General features: G+C 39.5%; 1 long non-coding RNA gene across 2 annotated transcripts; it reads left to right on the plus strand.

Annotated features, from left to right (window-relative positions):
* The first annotated feature begins 5,530 nt into the window (after positions 1-5,530).
* LOC132470888 (uncharacterized) lies at positions 5,531-7,522 on the plus strand. 2 transcript variants are annotated; one of them, XR_009528730.1, is made up of 4 exons: positions 5,531-5,679; positions 6,479-6,537; positions 6,745-6,816; positions 7,116-7,522. It is a non-coding gene; the product is annotated as an uncharacterized LOC132470888 (long non-coding RNA). The 2 variants fall into 2 exon arrangements; XR_009528729.1 differs by having other exon boundaries at positions 6,745-7,522.
* Positions 7,523-11,109: the final 3,587 nt, after the last annotated feature.

The following is an 11,109-nucleotide window of genomic DNA, read 5'->3' on the forward strand; positions in this document are numbered from 1 at the left end:
AATGGCGTTTAAATTAACTTAGCGTCTTGAGCACATTTTGAAACTGAAAAAAACCTCACTAAATGATTCTTTCCAATTCATTAGATAAATACTTTCTCCTCCAGAGAAAAGAAAGCATTTTGTTTTAATCTTCGTGGTTAAGGCCCTATATATTAAAGGGACACTTTGTCTGAAACATTTTACAATGTCCAAACCACCTTTAGATTTGTTTTAATAACAATAAGAGCCTTTTCTCTGTGTGACCTTGGCCACCAACCATTTAGAACAGTCTTTGTGAGCTGTGATTGAAGACACCATGAAATGAAAATGTACTTACAGTAACATTCTTCCTATGTTGAATCATTATCTACTATCCTATTTTTTATTGCAAATATGTCATGGTACCAAAGTGAGATCATTATTTTCTATTTCTCTTCTAAACAATCTAAACAATCTAAACAAAAATCTCTTTCATTTCAATCTGTAGTCTGTTACTGTCTTCCAAATAAATTGATGAAAAACTTCTGGCATTAATAAAAACATCCAAATGAAACTCAACATACATGTGTATGTCAACACGGCTAAACTGAAAGCGCGAGGGAATATTATTTCCCCCTTTTCTTGCTTCAATAAAAAACTGTAACACACAAACTTCCCCTCCCTCCCCCACCCCGATGCACATTCTGTACAAAAGGTGCTACACCTGGTAGTGGCACGCATTCCTGCACCTGACCGCCCCCTCCCCCACCCGCCGTGGACACGTCATCACATCCCGCCCCCTCCTCTACCCTCCACCCCGTCCCCCGGCCCCGGGGCCGGCCCGGCCGCCTGTGAGTGGCAGGGCCGGGCCGCCGCCGCTCCTGCTGGGTGTAATAAACGCTGATGCACTGAGCCCACAGGGGAACCCTACTCTCCCCTCACCCGGCCATTACTGTCTAATGGCCAGATGATGGGGAGAGACGCACACACACACACACACACACACACACACACACACACACACACACACACACACACACACACACACACACACACACACACACACACACACACACCGCCTGTCACACACACTGATATATGGCCTGAGTCTGTCTGATGTGTGATGGGTGTGTGTGGGGCGCTGTGGTGTGCCTTGTGTGTTATATAGAGGCTGATAAAGCACTCTGGCCCCTGGGCAGAGGAAGGAGGGGTGGGTGGGGGGTCGGGGGGGGGGGGGGGGGGGGGGTGACAGCCGTAACTCACACTCAACCTGATCAAGCAACAATAAATCCTCAGAAGCCCTCCCACTTCCTGACACGCACACCACGCATGCACGCAGGCACACATACACAAATCCCCGCCCCCCCCCCACACACACACACACACACACTCAATTTTTTTTTCCGTTTGCCTCTCACACAGTGGACCCTGAGGGCGACATAGAAAAGGATACTGCCTCTTTGGCTGCATCGCTTAAATGGTCCCCTATGTCCCCTATATCAGGGAGGAGACGCTAGGGCCCGGGCCGGCGGTGCGACCCGGCGGACACTCGCCGCCGTCAAAGCGCTGGAGAAGAGGTGGTGGAGTACTTCCTCTCACTGTGTTCTCATCCCAATCAATATACTTTAATTGAGCAATGAACAGAGACTGGTTATTGCCAGCCAAAGCAAACGAGAATAGCCTCGTGATCGTTAATGCGGCCGGTCGGACACACTAGCGTTATTATTACACACGCAGACGCACACGCATGCCTTCCCGTACATGAAGGCCCACACAAATATGTGCGCACAGTGCACACACATGGAATGCACGCATGCACACCCAGGGGAAAAAATACTATAGTTTACTACAGCATTTACTACAGTATACTATAGATTACTATAGTATACTATACTATACTACAATATAGTGTGGGATTTACTATAGTAATTTTCCAGACGTTGTAGTGTACTATGGTAAATACTATAGTAAGTTACTACACAGTGTAGTATACTATAGATTACTATACTATACTACAATATAGTGTGGGATTTACTATAGTAATTTTCCAGACATTGTAGTGTACTATGGTAAATACTATAGTAAGTTACTACACAGTGTAGTATACTATAGATTACTATACTATACTACAATATAGTGTGGGATTTACTATAGTAATTTTCCAGACATTGTAGTGTACTATGGTAAATACTATAGTAAATTACTACACAGTGTAGTATACTATAGATTATTATACTATACTACAGAATAGTGTGGGATTTACTATAGTAATTTTCCAGACATCGTAGTGTACTATGGTAAATACTATAGTAAGTCACTACAAAGTGTAGTACAGTATAGATTACTATAGTTAACTATAATATACTTTTTTTAATATATATTTTCATTATTCTGTAATTTGTCCTAAAATGAATATGCGAAACATAAGCCAAATATTTGTATTATGTGGAGATTTTATTGTAGAAACATAAACCACACATAAATATAAAACATAATCCACAACATGCATAGGCTACAACAGCCAGAATATAATAACAATGAAAGAGAGTACAATTGAAGCCTTACTAACTTTAAACATTTTCTAATACAGGCATCTTGATAAGAATAATTGACTCATCGTGTACGTAGCAAAAGCATTTGCACAAAATATCATTCGGTTTGCAAAGAAGTATTTCATGGGTCTTTCTGAACTTCACAATTTGCTTAGCAGTATTCACCTTAGCGAAATCATCATAGATTCTTAATTGTCTGGAATCCTTTTTGAATCTAAAAATTTGTAGGTACACCTCTTCACACTTGCATGCTGATAAGCAACCACAATTGAGCTTACAAAGTAGTATGGATTTAATGCTACCATGCTCTCTGTTTTTTAGAGCCACACAAGAATTATTGCGTTTAAAATTTCCTGCATACATTTCAGTGGTGTATAAAGTGTGGTGGATGAAACATCTCTCTAATTCTTTGAAACTGGCCTCTATATCATTTCCAAAGAGAATGGACTCCCCCACTGTAATTACTCTTGTTGTGTAATTCCCGACAACCCGAGCACCACTACCTACTTTGTATGATTTTAACACTGTATTGTCTTTGTTAACAAGTTTGTTGAAAAGATCACAGACATCATCACTGGCATTGTTGAATAATTCAGTGTGGTGCATTAGTGTTCTTGTGTTAAAAAATCTCTTAAAAATGTGTTCAGGGACTGCCTGTGTACCATTGAACATTTCAAGAAGAGTGCCAATTGTGTCTTCATAAACAAATGAAGAGTTGGCCCACAGCGGACCCCACATGTCAACTGCGTTGCTAAAATGGGTTAAGCAGTGAACATTATAAGATACATAACATTTTCCATAAAGCTCTTGTACCTCGACAACAAAACGCGTAAGACAAGAGGAAGCATGCAAAAGATCAGCTTTTTGGATATTATCCTGGAGAAGTGTGTAGATGGAGAAGACAAGTAATAGCCAGTGATTATAATAAACTGGGGGTAAAACTGTTTTCAAAAGAATGGGGGAATAAAATTAAAGAAATGCCCTCCATTCAGATGCCTTCCAATAGTGTCTCTCGGACAATGACCTTGGACATCTTTTGACTTCATGTGGTGGGTGTATGGTGAGGAGAGAACTGTCAATCTGTTGGATTATTTTCGGTTGTAAATAGAATGGCAAAGCAGAGTTTTTTGAATCACACCAAATACTGACAAATTGTTTTGTTACACCAAGGCAAACACTATGCATATATTCTGGGACAAAATGTTTGATAATGTCGAAATTAGGAAGTAGCAGCAGTTGACTAGGTCCCTTAACCCCATTAACATCTGTGTCTGATTGTATTGCAGCAGATGCCTGATGGGTAGTCTGATCATGTGTTCTTAGTTGAGGATACTCAGTAGAGTGAGGATATACACGTGTAAACCCTTTTCCCTTTGGTTCTATTTCTCCCATATGCAGACAAAACCCACACCCATATCTGCCGTTAAATTGTTTCATGTCCTGTACCATGGCACGGGCTGGCGCATCACATATGCAGACACCTGGGGCAACTTTTGTGGTGTGTTTATGACCAGTGTTGTCATGCCAAGAAAACCCTTCTGTGAATAGCTCTTGTAATTCCTTGACAAATGGCCTTAACAGTGTTGGCATTTCGGGTTTAGAACTAAACCAAAGGGAATGAAGAAGAGCATACTTTCCACGGATAGTAGATGGAAGTTCATTGACTGTGCAGATAATTGGCCAAATTGAGTAATTGGATGATTTAAAAACTGAAGCCCCATCAATATTAAATGAAAGTGAAATGTTGTCAAGGGTATCAAAAAAGGTTTTAAGTTTTGAGGTGTACATACTTCCACTGTAAATGTCCCCCATGCCCATATTTGTTTTGTTGTCGTTTAAGAACTTGTAGAAAGTAGTGTTTTGGAAGAGCTCCTTCAGTTGTTGCCGTAAGGGCATTACGAGAAAATAATACCCTTCATTTTTGTTTACTCTTTCATCAACATTTCCGTCACTGCAGCAAGGGGTAAACAACGTACCTATATATTGCGAGCAAATTTTACAGCAATGGTGAATTTCGAATTGTTTTGCCAAATTAAAGAAAGATTTGTCAAAGTAGTATTTACTTGTGGGGGCACATCCAGGTGCTACAATATTTAAAAGATCCAACAAATCTTTTAATCCACTGCCACTAATGATGTGCTTCAAGATGAAGGCCAGAATGAGGCACAGTAGCTGTCCACGGTTAATTGATGCACCAGAGTAGATGGGTTGCTCTTGGATTTCAGGATCGTTTCAGACAGAAACAATGCATTGCATTTCGTAACTCATGATTTTATTGTCGTTAGTTCATCACACAGAATAACATCTCCAATCACAAAAATACTCACTGTGAAACACTGCTCATCGTCATCCATTTCAGCGGATTCTGTTTCATTTGTTCCATCCTCTGGTGTCAAGTCGGGCTGTGTTAAATTGAAAATGAGTGTCAAAGTTCTGTGCATGTTCAGACCCGGACCACAGTTCTCGAGTTATTACGATAAGTGGTCGAGTTGTAAAAAAAAGCCAGGGGGGATGGTGGATATTAACTTTTAGGGACAGATCATTTGTGATGATGACAGCATATGGTGGGCGACCAACTGTGTGATAATAATAATAATAATTATTATATTATTATATATTTTTGGGGTTAAAATAAGAGAGATGACTACTGTCATGTCATCGCTCTCATTTTATCCCCAAAAACGCAGCTGATCGGATGCATCACACGATTCGGAGGCATACATCCCATTTAAGGATATTAAAAACTGATTCTTATTCTTCAAAAATTCATTCGGCAGAGAAGGGAGACTAGCGTTAAACACGGGTTGGAATGAAAGGGAAGCGATGTCTGAGATGCAGAGACAGGTTCACGCTATCAGTGTCTGTCTCGTAAGGTGTGGAATGAGAGCAGTGGCGGAGCCAGGGGGTGGCCACGGCCACCCCCCGTAGAATCTCGGCCACCCCATTGGCCACCCCAAGCACCAGATCACAGCGGTCAAAAGTTTTGACGGCTGTGGAAAAATGCGGAACCTTTCTCGCACCGCTTGTACACTGATGGACCCTTTAGCCGCGCGCAGCGCGCACACGTCCTGTATTTGAATTAAACGGCTCAAGCATGCCCTGAATGCCTGTTACCACCTGACGCTTCGACCGGCACCTGCGGCTAAGTGAAGAAACCCAAAACAGAAAGGTATGATATCATTATGGATGTTGTTTTTGTCTTCTAATAACTGACTATCCCACCCATGACTATCTATTTTGCGAAGTTTAGAAGCAAGGTAGATCGGAGGAGAACATAGTAAACTGTTAAAATTGCTATGCTATGCTGTATTTGATAACTACGTTGCGAGATTGTGTACAGTGTTTTAATATAATCTCTCTAGTCTCTACACGTATTTGTTTTTGCAACTTCGGATCGACTTTCGATCTAGTTATTTGCTGTTAACTGCTATTGTTGCCAGAACGTGTTATGATTGTGTCAGGTATATACAGTATTTATGCTGCATTTTGGATAAGTGTCATTAAAGAGGGAAAAATAATGAAGAGGAAGAAGGCAGACATAGCGTCCTTCTTCAGGGCAAGTGGAAAGAAGTCAGCTAAGGCAAAGAATGAGGGTGAGATGGAGAAAAAACAGGCAGAGAGCGAGGATGAGGAGCCCCCAGAGAGCAGCAACTTAAATGGACCTCCAGGTATACAGTATAGAGACTCACATATAATACAGCTTGGTATGAGGTTATCTTATTTACAATTGGCTTAAAGTTTGTCTATTCATATACAGGTCAGGTTGAAAGTGCATTGTAAAACATATCAGTTCGTTTTTTCAGTACATTAAAGTATGGCATATTTGTATTTGCTACCCAGAGACACTTTCACTCATATTATACTTTAGCTTATAGTGTGTTTGTTAAACACTATATAGCATGCATTATAAAACCTTTAGGAAAATTACCTGTACACCTTATTGTAATTATTTTTGATGTTTCTGAAAGATTGATCGAGAGCAGGACAGAAGAGTCCTCCCTGAGGAGTGGCCCCAGTGGATCCCCAGGTAAATTGTCAATCTTACATTGAATGTTGTACTCTTCTGCTAACTTTTCATCGATATTGTCCACAAGTTTATATTGTATATGTTTAATGCTGTAGAAAATGAATTGTATCTTTTGTATCTGTGGATAGTGTAACTTGGATAGTGGATCATTACACCTTGTGGAAAATACTTTAAACACCTATTAATGTTTTTAATATATATATTTAGATTCCCACAGAAGATTCAGACAGCGAGAGAGAGGAGCCTCGAACAACGAGTGGCGGCCCAAGGTACCTCCAGGTATACTCACTCTTTCACACATACTGGACACTTTAATTCCACTTCAGTTTTGCCCAATCTGATACAGTGGCCTGATAATTCATAAACAGGTATGAGTCATACCACTCACCGTCCTCAACTGGAGTAGAGTTGGATGAATGGCCTCAAATCTATAACGTTTTAAGAAGATTATAGTGTTCAAATAATCCATTAGATGTAACATGGGATAGTACCCTCCAATGTATGAGTTTATCTTGATTGTTATTAATCTCTGCTGTAATTTAATAATTGAATATGGCTTTTTTTCCATTTTCAAACAGACATTTCCAAATCAAGAACCGATAGATCTTTAAGGACAGTCATTGAAGTGTTCAGTTTTAATGATATGTCACTGTTTGGATTCTCTGTCTGATATGTGTAAATGTGGCTCAAACTTGAAACTAATCTTGCAGAGTCCGCCTAATACCCATTGTGAATATGATGTTTGTTATTATGTGTTTGATAGATGTTTATGGATCGAATTGAAGAAAAATTGACACTGCTTATTTAAACAGGCTGTTAATGCTTGTCATATTTACATTTGTTGGAATTCAGCTAATTGTATTCAGGATGTTATTTTATTTATTTTCATATTTCTATGCATTAGCTCAGTATTTTATACTTTTTGTTATTTAAAGATAAATCCATATTGTGATCAGACTTGATTAAAAAAACATTGCACTTCTAATTTTGTATCCTTGTTTTGTATTCCTGATGATACACTGAGAGAATTTACTTGGCTTGTTGCCATAAACTGAGGACATCTCTACTATAAAATAGAATACCTTGCTGTCAATGCATATCTGTACAACCATTGTTCTACTCAGTCGTACAATTCAAATAAAAACACAAATAGCAATCGGTAAATCAACACAGTTTAAAAACAAGTATGAATACAGAATAAGTGTATATTATTTTTTAAGTTTTAGCTTCTTTGTTACTTTGCCTTTAGGTATAAGAACAATTTAAATATATTGAATACTTTTCTATTGCACCTTCATCTGAATTCCGAATAATGTTGAGATGTTTGCTGTATGTGTCTTAAATAGCTCTGCATCTCCTGGTGAGACACATGCTTGCCACCCAAACATTATCACTGGCCCCATCCTGGCCACCCCAATGGAAATTTCCTGGCTCCACCACTGAATGAGAGCTCATGAAGGCACTATTGCGCAAGTACGCCTGCGTGCTTGCGCAATAGCCTACTGCCCGACAAGGCAGTATCGCTGTCAAATCTGTCCCTGGGAAAAGTATATCGTTGCACTAGGGTTACCGCGGTATACGGTATTACTGATGTTAGCGGTGTTGAGGACACACCGGCAACACAGTTATTTTTATTATTTTTTTCCAGTAATAAAAAAAAAAATCAGTAGAAAATTAATAATATAATTATAATTAAGAAGATAATATTTTTATAATAATAGATAGATATGATAATAGATAGGCTATCTAATAAACCGTTGGAACACACACGACCGGTAGCAACGCCGGTAAATAAACCCCGCGAAGCCCAATCCCTACGAGAGCTCGCGCGCTGCCAGACGCTGTGTGAGAGTGTGAGAGGAGAGTTGACGGAGAAGATGGGGGTTGACCTATAGTTTCAAAGTTTATACCGTTTATACTCGGTAATACCGGTGTTAACACAAGTGTATTACTCGGTGTGAAATGTCCACACCGCGGCAACCCTACGTTGCGCCGAATTGAAAAAGGAAACCGCTATAATGAAATAGCGGTAATATTTCCACATTAATTGATAAAATAACAGATTGACGATTTTGATCATTTTAATTCCAAAGGGGGATGCCATCCCCCCTCAACTCGAGTGCTGATTTTAGTAAAAGGTTGGACACACAATTAACATTACTTATAAAGTAGGCTACTCAATCATCAATGCAGAATTCTGTCATAAAGTCTTATATGCCACTCCGTTCTCCCTATTTCAACTAGGTGTGTTTGCGTTTTGTGTGTACACACTTGCTCAACATGGTCTGGTGGATCATCACAGGGGAATTCAGCTTCATCTGAAGAGTCAATCTGGAAAAGCCAAATTTACCAATGAGATTAGGATACCCACAGCAAAAAGAAAGTAGCTGTTTGTGGCAGCTTGAATTTAAATTACAATTGTACAGTTATAATTTCTTAAAATCCATTCTCTTAATTAACTTTGTGTTTAGTGTGTACACACCATAGACAGTGTATTCATTTGATCATCAAGGTCTCCGTTATCAGAGAATTCAGCTTCAAATGAAGGCCTTTAATCAATCTGGAAGCCAGTTAGCCTAGCTGTAGGGAATTACTTCGACAAAGTGTCGCAAGGAGGCGCTCTTATTCCAGTTTTTCTTACCTCCTCGGTTGAACTTGCTGGTCGTTCCTCTGTTCTCAATTGACTTCTGTACCATCTTGTAGTTTTTGGCACAGGTATAGAAAAATCTGGCAAATATCGTTTATAATTTCGTGACATTTTGCAGTTAGACGACTGTCAATGCAGACAAATTTAAACTGAAAACAACAACTGAACAACTGAAAAAGACAACTGTAAACCCGCGATTGCTCACGCGCTGCGAATGCGGTTGTAAACATATGCTACGCATTCGCAGCGCGTGAGACGTCCGTTGAATATTTGACAGTCGAGTCGTGAGTTTTAGTCGTGAGTTTGCTACGGAAAAATAAAGAAAATGGCAAAATATGCACTATTTGACTTTCCGGATGAAGGGGCTGTGGACATAGGCGAAATATCATGGGTGGTAGGCGAAGTAAATTTAAAAGATCCTTTTGTAACGTAAAAAGTTAATTGGCCAAACAAGGGAAGGATTGTGTCATGTCCAGGACGGATTATATCAGTCAGTGGTAAGTAACACAAGTTTTTTTCTCCTTTGACTATGTTTATATAAAATATGTGCATAACTACATACATATGGTAATATTTTAAATATCACGGTAAACGTTTTCGTTTTAAAAACGTTGTTAATTGTTAAGCTCGCAACGGTAGGCACGATAAGGCCCCCTAGCTCGCGGCCTATAATGTGAGGCGCGGGAAGTGTGGGGGAAGTGTGGGGTGTGCGGCCTGGATTTATAGAGAGAAACTTTATTTTGCCCAAAATAATACTAGCATTTTAAACACACGTTATGAAAACGTCATAATTTTGACTTTTTCAGACAACAGAGAGGAGATAGTTTGCAAGAGGAGGCATTATCTTGATGGTGGAGACAAACTGTCGAGCCCGGAGGAGAAAGGGAAGGGGAAAAGGAAGAAACTGAAGAATGGTTGATATTCTGACGACGACGACGACGACGACGTAGTATCGCTGGTAGGTAACCAAAGTTTTATTACAGAAATGTCATCTATAGGCCTTGTGGATGAGTTAAATTAAAATCGTTGAAAAACTAAACTTCATTATGATTTAAAGGATCTTCAGTTAAGTCAATGTAAGAAGAAGAAGAAGAGAAAAAACACAGGTCTTAACGTCTTAATGGAACTGGAAAAGCAAGGTATTGGTGCAGTGATGTACAAATATTCACCGTATGGAAGTGCTTCTTAACATCAGTGAATTATTGTAATGTGATGTAGCCTAATGTTGTTTGTCATATTGTACACCATGGGGTCGCCAACTGGCCTGCCTTGCCTGGCCTGTCAGATCATTTTGACTTTTTGCTTTCTGTCAACTTATTAAGCATATTAACAAGATTAGATTTGAGTATTCATCTCCTGTTCCGCCTGCATTGTCTACTCGCTCAGGCTCATCCCCCCAGCTGACATCTGTTGTACAGTCTTGATGTAACCCTTAACTCTATGTACATCTTCTGTTTGTCATAGGATCATGTCAGCTGAACTCAATTAATGAAACCAGGAATGAAGTAAGATCCACTAATGCAATAAACTGTCTGCACTTAATGTTCTACCTACAGTTAAAGTTTTTATTTCCTAACTCTATAGTATAGGTATAGATACAGCAATATATTCCTGTAATCTATCAGCTGTAAACTTTGTACCCTCTAATTGGCTTCTGTATTTGCCCAGGTGTATGTGAGTCAGTTTTGTTTTTTTAATGGACTTTTTATTTTCAGTACCATAACCCATCTTGTGAGCTGTTGAGGGAGAACAACCACAGGCTGTAGAGGGAAAATGATTCTCTCAAGGCAAAATAGCAACATTGAAATGTAATGCTATTGTTGAAAACGTTGTTGTTTTTTACACAAGGGTTTTTCTGTTTTACATGTTAGCTAAAAGGCTATTATGAATCCTTTGCTCAGTGCTGCCAGACGTTTTGCAGAGAT

This window comes from Gadus macrocephalus, chromosome 13 (assembly GCF_031168955.1).
Source record: "Gadus macrocephalus chromosome 13, ASM3116895v1".
Taxonomy (NCBI): domain Eukaryota; kingdom Metazoa; phylum Chordata; class Actinopteri; order Gadiformes; family Gadidae; genus Gadus; species Gadus macrocephalus.